This window comes from Triticum urartu, chromosome 2A, assembly GCF_056163025.1.
Source record: "Triticum urartu cultivar PI428250 chromosome 2A, HENAU_Tu73, whole genome shotgun sequence".
Lineage (NCBI taxonomy): Eukaryota > Viridiplantae > Streptophyta > Magnoliopsida > Poales > Poaceae > Triticum > Triticum urartu.
In genome coordinates this window covers 334708531-334721072 of record NC_141874.1, presented here as the reverse complement: position 1 = coordinate 334721072, position 12542 = coordinate 334708531, and the positions used below count along the sequence as shown (strand labels likewise).

Here is a 12542-nt window from a genome sequence, read left to right as displayed (position 1 = left end):
CAAAATGCCCGTTCGCATAGAAAAAGGTGGTGGTTAAAAAAAATGTCCTGATCAAAAATAAAACAAACCCACCTTAAAAAAAACCCCACGTTCGCATACATCCACCCGATCGGAGCAGTTCCATCGCCACAAGCCCACGATCACAGATGCAAAAACCAACCCACGATCCGCACAACCGCATCATCAACGCGATCATGCAGTTCATCCGACGAGGCCATCCCACCCCGCGCCCTCCCCTTAAATTCAGACCCCTGCCAAAGGCCTTCTCATCCACAAACAACACAAGTATCCATTGCGCTCCCACCAAAAGCACCAAGCCCTGCCACCGGCGATGACGTTCACCGACGAGTACAAGGGCGACAACGCCGTGGAGGCGCACGGCAACACCAAGTTGCACGTCATCCACACCAACGACAGGAAGCAGATGGCGATCACCCTCGCGCAGTACGAGCGCCACCTCAGCCTCCAGCGCCACAAGATCGTCGGCATTGATCTTGAGTACGACAACGACCCTGAAGCGACGTAGAAACCCGCCCTCTGCCAGCTCTCCATCGGCAAGAATCACCCGGTGCTGCTCTTCCAAATGAGCGACAGTGAAAGGTGCACCGTCTTTGACAACTTCCTCGCCGACCCCAGGTACACCTTTGCAGGCTTCTCCATCGACGGCGACAAAACCAGGCTGGAGCGCGTCAAACTGGAGGTCGCCAACTTCGTCGACATCCAGAAGGAGTGGAGGGTGCCCGAGGCAACCAAGCCGTTGGACTCCCTCGGAGACGTCTCCGGCATGCTCATCGACGACTACTACAACAACATGAAGAAGAAGATCACCGACGACGAGCACCAGCGCTGGGCCATCCTGCCTCTGTCCAGGAGGCACATCGAGTACGCGGCAAAGGACGCCTATGCAGCGTACGAGATATGGAACCACATCACCCTCACCCAGGACGGCCTTCGCCGTGCAAAGCTGGAGAAGGAGGAGCCCCCCAAGAAGCGCGCCAGGAGCAGCTGGGGATGGGGAGAGCCTGACTGGTGAAGAAGAAGATGGTGCCGGCCAGGAGCCAACAATGCCAGTGTTCTTTTAGAATTATCATCAAATTTGCTTTCTGTTGTTTGCTTATGTATCGTTAGTTTGCTTGTGTGCTGAACCTAGTTTGCTTGCCATGCACAATCGCTTTGTAATGATGAACTCTGATTATGTTAGTTTGCTTTCTGTTCAACTTAGCTTGCTGGTGATGAAATTGTCGTACGGAATATCTGTGATAATTTGTTTTCTGTTGTCTGCTAATGTATCATTAGATTCGAGCAGTGCAGAAAACGAAAAAAGAGTTGCAGTGTGCAAACAGGACGCATGCAGTGCAAGTTGTGTACGAATGCAGTACAGAATCTGTCCAATGAAGTCTTAACATACCCAACAAAGCGGTGCACGAACCTAAATTTGAAAAAAGAATACATAAGAGCAAAACCAGAAAATGAAAAACACAAACACGTAAATAATCAATGAAGTACAGAAATATATGAACGTGCAGTACAGAACCATAATCAACTTATTACGCGTATGATTTACTAAGCAGTGCACTCCCATACATTGGGAAAAAAGATTACATAATAGCAAAAAGATGGAAACAAAAAAAATGGCAACTGTACATGCAGTACGTAATGTGTACACATGCAGTACAGAACCCTGATCAATGCAGTGCAAGCTCCCGACATTGAAAAAAACACCTAAGAAAGAAAAATAAAAAGAAAAAATGACCACCCAGGTGGCACCGGCCCCAGCCAGTCTCATAATAGGTCTGCGCCCACAGAAGGCGAGTCGTTCTGAGTCACAGTGCATGGGGCCTGATGAGGACATCAATACCATTGTTACACCCACAGCCCCTACTGTTACATATACTGGACCAATTACTAGAGCTCGCGCACGCCAATTAAATTACCAGGTACTTTCGTTTCTTGGTAATGATTCTAATGTTCATGAGATTATGATGCTGCCTAAATTGGATACATTTGTTTTGCTTACAAATGAAGGGCCTAGCTTGGAGAAGGATGAACATTGGAGCAAGAACACGCATGGAGTTGATGGCATGCGCAAGGGGATCAAGAACGGAGTTACAAGTGATGATTTCAGGACTTTGAAGCCGCCATAAGGAGTGCATGAAGCCTTGGACGAAATATACAAGATGCCACTTCATAATATTAGTCCATAGGCTATTCTGGGTGCTGCGTCACCTTATTAATGGGCCAGGCCCATGTAATTTCGAAATACTTAAGTATAGGCTATTTTTAGAGTCCGTGTGTGTGGGGAAACAAGAGTTAGGGTTGGTTTCGGACCCCACCCTCAAGGGCCACGAAATTCCCCCCTCTTCCTCCATATATACAGCCCTTAGGGCATCGTTTAGACTTTGGGTTTTGTTTAGATTAAAAGTTCGCCATAGCTGCAACTTCGCGTACTTCTTTTGTGTCCAACGACCAGACCAAGACGTCACAAAACCCCACCTTGATCAATAAAGCTTTCATCTTATATTCGCAATATCCCGATTGCAATCTCAGTTTCTTGCTTGTTCTTCGTTTGCTCGCAGGAAACAGACCCTCATGGTCAGGTTGATCGTGCTCCGGCGTGGTCAATAACCCTCGGAAGTTGGTTTAGCGATTGCTAAGGCGCGACGTCTCGCACGTTCGTAGTCGGATCGTCAAGGTCGACTCCCACAGAAAACGATAGCCACCATCTCATCGAAACATCGGGACACCTTAGCCTCTATCAAGTGGTATCAAATTTCCAGGTTGCTCGGTGAGATTTTACAGTTTTTCATAGATTAGATCGAGTCTGTTCTTCATACCTACAGTCCACGAAAAAGCCAGAAAAAAAATTAGGGTTAGTTCATCATATCCGAACCAATCTAAGCCTTTGCATAATCTTTTTAGGGTTTTTGCTTTGTTGAATTTGCGGTTGCATCGTCGTGTCAAGTTGCTGGTCTTAGAGTCTAGTCTTTTAGAGTTTCGAGTTCTGGTCATAAGTTGTCACGCCGCCGCCGCACCATCATCATCGCCCATCTACCACTTTTGCTTATCCGCCACCGCTCTGAATCCATATCCATATACCACCACCAATGCGTATCCATATACCACCACCAATCTGTATCCATATACCACCACCGCTACCATATACCACCACCGCTGCCATATACCACAACCATATATCCACCACCAATCCGAGTTCTTCTCATATTAGGTTTGTTCTTGAGATCAATCTAAATTCTGATTCGTGTTTCCTTGCCTGCGTAGGTCTCGAAAAAAAAAGTCTGGAGATCCCCGGGCAGTTTTTAGGCCAAAATTTTCACGTGCAAATTTTTTTCCCTATCCTATTTTTAGGCTTTTCTGAGTATTTTGAGCCACGTGCCATCATAGTGATTTTTTGTCGCACTTTTTCGTCGTCGCTGCCCTGATTTCCGAAAAAAAAGTGAAAAAAAAAATTTCGTGCCCATCCTATCAGTTTGACGACGGAAGAGTTTTGAGACACTCGCCATTATAGTGATTTTTCGCACAAAAAAAGGAGCGCAAAAAAGAGCGAAAAAAAGAGTTCCAGAGTGTGCTTTTCCCTTATTTACGTGCAGCGCCGTGAATTTGTTAGTGTTCTAGGCTCGCGTCTCTAGCACGGTCTAGCCTAGGACCAGCATAGTACCGTCGTTGAGCGTTTATTCAACTTTGCATCTCTGAATTGATTATTGCTGACCCTTTTTGCTACCATACTATAAGCCTTCCCAGCTCCACATACATCTACTTCATGTGTTTGACTCTCCCTGGCAATCGCTCTATCCAAGCTTTTGAGAGTTTTGACTACAACGGTTGCCGATCACCGCCTGCTGCTGGGTAAGAACTGGTAAGAATTTGAGATTTGCTTGACGGATTTGTGACACCCGCCACCACCACCACTTGTTAGTAGTCTGTAGGATCATATTCTTGTGTGTTTCTATTGCTGCTAACCATGCCAGGATCACAAGCCGATGAGACTGACTGGGAGAACTTGATGAACAAGGAGCTTCATGATACGTTTTAGCAAATGATGAGTGGACAGGTGCAAGATGTGATAAACAGATTTGAAGAGGCCATGGAGAAGATAGATGGCATGGAGAAGACGTTTGAAACAAAGCTCGATAACAAGTTTGCTGAATTGCTTTCGCGTTTTCCAGCACCACCACCGGCTGCTCCTGCCGCACCTCTGCAACAACAGCAACAACATCGACTACCTCCACGTCGGGAAACAACCCTCCGCCGAGCGAGCCGTGTCCCTCTTCAGTCGGGCCAAACTGCTGGTGCTGCTGTTGATACTTCTGTGGCTCCTACTGCTGATGTGGAGGAGGATGATTATGTGGGAGATTATGAGGATGAGGTTGATCAAAATCAGAACTACGTGCCACCACCAGCACAGCAACCACCAGGTCATCCACATGCAAATAATGGCAATGGTAGGGCTCACCCTCAGGTACGAGATCATGACCATCTCCCTAAACTAAAATTGAATATTCCACCATTTGAGTGTAGATATGTTCCTGATATATATCTTACTTGGGAGTTAGAAACTGAACAACGATTTACATGTTTACAATATCCCGAGGAGAGACGTGTTCCTGCTGCTGTTTATGCTTTCACTAGTTTTGCATGTATTTGGTGGTCTGAGCATTGTAGATTATATCCTATTCCGGCTACTTGGGCTTCTTTGAAAACTGCTATGCGTACTCGTTGGGTTCCACCATATTATCAACGTGAATTACTTCAAAAATTGCAGCGCTTAAGACAGGGAAAAAATTCTGTAGAAGAATATTATCAGGAATTACAAACTGGCATGATTAGATGTGGTATTGTTGAGGAGAATGAAGCTATGCTTGCACGTTTTATGGGTGGATTAAATAGAGAGATTCGGACGATTCTAGAGTATAAGGAGTATACTAATATCACTCGTTTATTCCATCTTGCTTGTAAAGCTGAACGTGAAGTGCAGGATCGACAGGCATTGGCGCGGACTAACTTTTCTGCAGGTCGACCTTCATCATGGACACCATGTGCATCATCTACTTCCACACGTTCTGCTACACCGGCGCCTCCGTCGGCTGCCACCTCCAACCGTGATACAATAAAGCAGGCACAATCACCACTATCTGCCAAGAGCACACCTTCTGGGCCTGCAAAGAGCTCTTCTTCATCCATGGCATCAACAGGGCAAACACATGATATTATTTGTCGACGTTGCAAGGGTGGAGGTCATTATGCGAGAGAATGCCCATCTAAGCGTGTGATGATTGTTACTGAGGATCGTGGGTATGAGTCCGCTAGTGACTATGATGAGGAGACTTTGGCTCTTATTACATGTGAAGAACACGGTGGAGATGATTCTGATCATGAGACGCAATACATGGCTCCTGAAGATGCTGACAGGTATGAATGTTTAGTTGCTCAACGTGTTTTGAGTGTGCAGGTTACACAAGCTGAGCAAAATCAGAGGCATAATTTGTTCCATACAAAGGGAGTTGTGAAGGAACGTTCTGTTCGCGTGATCATAGATGGAGGGAGCTGCAATAACTTGGCTAGCATGGAGATGGTGGAGAAGCTATCTCTCACCACAAGACCACATCCACATCCTTACTACATCCAATGGTTCAACAACAGCGGCAAGGTTAAGGTAACACGTACTGTTCGTGTGCATTTTAGTATCTCTACATATGCTGATTATGTTGATTGTGATGTGGTACCTATGCAAGCATGTTCCTTATTACTTGGTAGACCATGGCAATTTGATAAAAATTCTGTACACCATGGTAGAAACAATCAGTATACTCTTGTTCATAACGATAAAAATATTACTTTGCTTCCTATGACTCCTGATTCCATTTTGAAAGATGATATTAATAGAGCTAATAAAGCAAAACAGGAGACAAATAAGAGTGAAAATCAGATTGTGGCAAAAGAATTTGAGCACCAAATGAAGCCTAATAATAAACCATCTACTGTTGTTTCTGAAATTAAATTGAAAAGTGCATGTTTACTTGCCACCAAATCTGATATTGATGAGCTAGATTTTAGCAAATCTGTTTGCTATGCTTTTGTGTGCAAAGAGACATTATTTTCATTCGAGGACGTGCCTTCCTCTTTGCCCCCTGCTGTCACTAACATTTTGCAGGAGTTTGCTGACGTCTTTCCACAAGACGTGCCACCGGGATTACCACCTATTCGAGGGATTGAGCATCAAATTGACTTAATTCCCGGTGCTTCGCTACCCAACCGTGCACCATACCGTACCAATCCAGAGGAGACGAAGGAGATTATGCGTCAAGTACAAGAACTGCTCGACAAAGGTTATATACGCGAATCCCTTAGTCCTTGTGATGTTCCTATCATTTTAGTGCCGAAAAAGGATGGTACGTCGCGTATGTGCGTTGATTGTAGAGGCATTAATAATATTACTATTCATTATCGTCATCCTATTCCTAGGCTAGATGATATGCTTGATGAATTGAGTGGCTCTACAATATTCTCCAAAGTTGATTTGCGTAGTGGATACCATCAAATTCGTATGAAATTGGGTGATGAATGGAAAACGGCATTTAGAACTAAGTTTGGATTATATGAGTGGTTAGTCATGCCTTTTGGGTTAACTAATGCACCTAGTACTTTCATGAGGTTAATGAACGAAGTTTTACGTGCTTTCATTGGACGATTTGTGGTAGTTTACTTTGATGACATATTGATTTATAGCAAATCTTTGGAGGAACATTTGGAACATTTGCGTGCTGTTTTTATTGCTCTACGTGATGCACGTTTGTTTGGAAACCTTGGAAAGTGCACCTTTTGCACCGACCGAGTATCTTTTCTTGGCTATGTTGTTACTCCACGGGGAATTGAAGTTGATAAAGCCAAGATTGAAGCTATTGAGAGTTGGCCGCAGCCCAAAACGGTCACACAAGTGAGGAGTTTCCTTGGCCTCGCTGGTTTCTATAGGCGTTTTGTGAGAGATTTCAGCACCATTGCTGCACCTCTCAACGAGCTTACAAAGAAGGATGTGCCTTTTGTTTGGGATACCGCACAGGAAGAAGCTTTCATGGTATACAAAGATAAGTTGACACATGCTCCTTTACTCCAACTTCCTAATTTCAATAAGACTTTTGAGCTTGAATGTGATGCTAGTGGAATTGGATTAGGAGGTGTGTTATTACAAGATGGAAAACCTGTTGCATACTTTTCCGAAAAATTGAGTGGGCCTAGTCTGAACTATTCTACTTATGATAAAGAATTATATGCTCTTGTTCGGACCTTAGAAACATGGCAACATTATTTATGGCCCGAGGAATTTGTTATACATTCTGATCATGAATCTTTGAAACACATTAAAAGTCAAGCAAAACTGAACCGTAGACATGCTAAATGGGTTGAATTCATTGAGACTTTCCCTTATGTCATTAAACACAAGAAGGGTAAAGAAAATGTTATTGCTGATGCCTTGTCTCGTCGTTATACTATGCTTTCACAACTTGACTTTAAAATATTTGGTTTGGAGACCATCAAAGATCAATATGTTCATGATGCTGAATTTAAAGATGTATTGCAGAATTGTAAGGAAGGGAGAACTTGGAACAAGTTCGTTCTTAACGATGGATTTGTGTTTCGTGCTAACAAGCTATGCATTCCAGCTAGCTCCGTTCGTCTTTTGTTGTTGCAGGAGGCGCATGGAGGAGGATTAATGGGACACTTTGGCATCAAGAAGACGGAGGATATACTTGCTACACATTTCTTTTGGCCAAAGATGAGACGGGATGTTGAGCGTTTTGTTGCTCGCTGCACTACATGTCAAAGAGCTAAGTCACGACTCAATCCTCATGGTTTATATATGCCTTTGCCTGTACCTAGTGTTCCTTGGGAGGATATATCTATGGACTTTGTTTTAGGTTTACCTCGAACAAAGAAGGGGAGGGATAGCATATTTGTTGTCGTGGATAGGTTCTCGAAAATGGCACACTTTATACCATGTCATAAAAGCGATGATGCTGTTAATGTTGCTGATTTGTTCTTTCGTGAAATTATTCGCTTACATGGTGTGCCAAATACTATTGTTTCAGATCGTGATACTAAATTTCTTAGCCACTTTTGGAGATGTTTATGGGCTAAGTTGGGGACTAAGCTGCTTTTTAGTACTACTTGTCACCCCCAAACTGATGGACAAACTGAAGTAGTCAATAGAACATTGTCTACTATGCTTAGGGCTGTTTTGAAGAATAACAAGAAAATGTGGGAAGAATGCTTGCCTCATATTGAATTTGCTTATAATCGTTCATTGCATTCTACTACTAAGATGTGCCCTTTTGAAATTGTGTATGGTTTCCTACCTCGTGCACCTATTGATTTGTTGCCTCTTCCATCTTCGGAGAAGGTTAATTTTGATGCTAAAGAACGTTCTGAATTGATTTTAAAAATGCATGAGTTAACTAAGGAAAACATTGAGCGTATGAATGCTAAATATAAACTTGCTGGAGATAAGGGTAGAAAACATGTTGTGTTTGCACCTGGAGATCTTGTTTGGTTACATTTGCGTAAAGATAGATTTCCTAATCTGCGCAAATCAAAGCTAATGCCACGGGCTGATGGTCCTTTTAAGGTTTTAGAGAAAATAAATGATAATGCATATAAACTTGAGCTACCTGCAGATTTTGGGGTTAGTCCCACTTTTAATATTGCAGATTTGAAGCCTTATTTGGGTGAGGAAGATGAGCTTCCGTCGCGGACGACTTCATTTCAAGAAGGGGAGGATGATGAGGACATCAATACCATTGTTACACCCACAGCCCCTACTGTTACATATACTGGACCAATTACTAGAGCTCGCGCACGCCAATTAAATTACCAGGTACTTTCGTTTCTTGGTAATGATTCTAATGTTCATGAGATTATGATGCTGTCTAAATTGGATACATATGTTTTGCTTTCAAATGAAGGGCCTAGCTTGGAGAAGGATGAACATTGGAGCAAGAACATGCATGAAGTTGATGGCATGCGCAAGGGGATCAAGAACAGAGTTACAAGTGATGATTTCAGGACTTTGGAGCCGCCATAAGGAGTGCATGAAGCCATGGACGAAATATACAAGATGCCACTTCATAATATTCGTCCATAGGCTATTCTAGGTGCTGCGTCACCTTACTAATGGGCCAGGCCCATGTAATTTCGAAATACTTAAGTATAGGCTATTTTTAGAGTCCGTATGTGTGGGGAAACAAGAGTTAGGGTTGGTTTCGGACCCCACCCTCAAGGGCCACGAAATTCCCCCCTCTTCCTCCATATATACAGCCCTTAGGGCGTCGTTTAGACTTTGGGTTTTTTTTAGATTAAAAGTTCGCCATAGCTGCAACTTCGGTACTTCGTTTGTGTCCAACGACCAGACCAAGACGTCACAGAACCCCACCTTGATCAATAAAGCTTTCATCTTATATTCGCAATATCCCGATTGCAATCTCAGTTTCCTGCTTGTTCTTCGTTTGCTCGCAGGAAACAGACCCTCGTGGTCAGGTTGATCGTGCTCCGGCGTGGTCAATAACCCTCGGAAGTTGGTTTAGAGATTGCTAAGGCGCGACGTCTCGCACGTTCGTAGTCGGATCGTCAAGGTCGACTCCCACAGAAAACGATAGCCACCATCTCATCGAAACATCGGGACACCTTAGCCTCTATCAGGGCCGGCCACACATGGGCCCACAGGTCAGAGAGCATACAGCTGCGAGCGCCGTGTTTAAGCGCCCAAATAAGTAACAAGAGGAATTCGACATAGATGCCTTGCCACCGCTTATAAACATGTCGGCCGCGCCTTCCGCGGGCGAGGTGGGACTAAACATTAGACCGCACACAGCGCACCGGGAACCAGCCGTGTGCTCACAGGCCGACCTGGGCTCAATTACGTCTTCACTACCAGAACACAGGGCCGACAAAAAAAAGAGAGGCCACTGAAAAAAAAATGTTACATACCATACACAAACACAGGCCCAACCACGCGTTCGTAGTTCGCCATGATATGACAATGCAGTTCGCTATTTTCAAGTAAGCAGTCCTGTTGCTTCTTAAATGCATTCGTGTTCACTGAATCACACCCAATCCACCACCTAACGCCAACCACACCATTTATTACTTCCATTGCTCGATTGGTTGCATAAAAACTTATCCATTCGTGCTACAGACTAACACAACTCCTCCCCCCGTTCCTCATTTTCCTCAAAACATAGATCTAGGGTTCATCCCATCCACAGCTCTTCTCTGGAATTCCACTGAACCCACCATGGACTATAAGTGCGGGTGCTTGGCAAGGATGGCTTCGGTAGCGGACACATGCGTCTACGCAGAAGGCCTACAGCTCACCAACACCGAGTGGCGCAGCATGCTCGGCTGCCTGATGATACCCAACAGGGGGTTTCGTGCGCCATTTCTTCATCGCCTCACAACGCAGATCTACAGGAAAGTTGGGTATGTTTTTCCACTCACAATTTTTGCACATAATCTACACTGCAAATACACATCTGAATATATAGTTCAATCAATTTGTTCAGTAGTATCAACAAAAATACAAAACAGAATTTGTATTCTTGTTCTGATCTGTTAGCTATTAAGACTAGATGCTTCCACCTATCTTTCTTCAGTACCACACCATGTATCGACATATGTACAAAAAAGGGTCAGTAGATAAGTTGCAGTTATCTTAACATGCTGGAGAAGTACACTGTTACTGACATTGCAGTGCACACATGTTGCAGTATAATATATATCCCAGTAAAACTAGGAGTCAATTGCGTATATAAGTTTGTTCATACATTGCAACTACTTTACAAAATACAATCATATGTATGTAACTATTTAAGTAAACATAAACAAATCATACTAAGTATAAAACAAAAACATTTGCTGTTTACTTACAAATTCTTTTTCCACCCATTACAATATGCAGAAACTGCCATCCACAATAAAATTTCATGCTCCGAGTTCGGGGAAGCTTACTTTGGAGACAGAACACAAGAATGGCTATGGAGACATGGAAGCTGACTACCACATCGACTCTGAAGACTGCATCAACATAACTACTGGTTGGAAAGATTTTTTCTCCCAGAATGGCTTTGAGGCCGGAGAAGTGGCCATGGTCTTTTTCTACAAAGAAGAAGACTCCATCAAGTTTACAATATTTGCACTCCACGCTGTCTAATATGAAGCAACCAATATTTCTAATGCTTTGCTTATGCTGTATGCTTTTAAAATTATGTCCAACAGACAATTTGAACGATGCCTATTTAAAGTATGCAACCTCAACTACGTCATTTTATCATCCTTTTTAGACAAAGTTGCTGTTGGCAGTAATGCAGTTCTCTCGAACACATAGTGTGGTACTAATAATAACAAAAAGCAGCCATCTGAAACAGTAACAAGGAAATGCAAATGGTAGAAACTTTGCACTTAACATATGATGTTCAAAAACAATTATCATAGTATGCAGTTCAAAAAAAATCTTATAATAACTATTCAGCTAACACAAGCGTATCATGGACCATCCATTCTAATAGCAGAATAGAAAATTAACAACACTGCTAATGCAGTACAGAAATGCATATTATGCATTCATCTAGAACACAGAATGTAGTTTAAGAAAAGGAGAAATCTCATAAACAGCCATAACCACTGTAATACAGCTACAACGAAGTACGCTACCAAAGAAAATGCAGTGCACTACAATGTATGCCGCGACTACAACAAATAAAATTAAAGCACTGAAACTACAGACAATGTGATAGACTAATAGAGGTGTCAATTTCACTCGCACTTCCATAACTCGCCTAAAAATTGTACAGCCACTAAACTATCGAAAAATACACCCGCACAAATTTACATGGGAGACATGGCAACTTGACGAACAACATCACCTTTCATTTAAAAACCGCGATTCAAAAAATGAAAATTATACCCGCAATACAATGAATTCAAACCTACAGCAACAGTAATTACAATATTCAAACACGCGTGGACGGGAAAAAATCAAAAAAATCAACAAGAACAGAGGAGCGGACGAAGCTCACCCGCCCGCACAACCAAAATAGCAAGAAATTGAAAACTAACTCCTAAAAATTAACAAATTATAGAGTGAACGGACCGATTAAAACGAATGCAATCAAACAATTCCTACTAAATAACAACATCCGAGCACAAAAAAATCACATCTGACGCGAACACGAACGAACAGAGAAAGCTCGTCCGCCAAATCCCTCGATTTGCAAGCACTCTAGTATATTTTCCTATAAATTAGAAAGAATAAAGCTAAAATGAGATGCAGACACAAACTGAATCATCCCGCGACACCCGATTCCACATAGAACACGCGGGTGGAACACCATAAAATGAAGCAGTTCTCCCGTGAAGCATTGCAGTGCCCAACGTAAAGAAGATGCAGTGCACTTGCGTTCAGCGTGCAGTGCGGAAGTGGTGTGCAGAATAGTTATTCTGCTAATATTAGCAGAATAGACCGTCTGTATATATAT

At 43.1% G+C, this 12542-nt stretch overlaps 1 pseudogene; it reads left to right on the top strand.

The window, feature by feature from the left end:
• The first annotated feature begins 331 nt into the window (after nucleotides 1-331).
• Nucleotides 332-1033, top strand: LOC147985016 (uncharacterized; annotated as a pseudogene).
• The last annotated feature ends 11509 nt before the right edge of the window (nucleotides 1034-12542 follow it).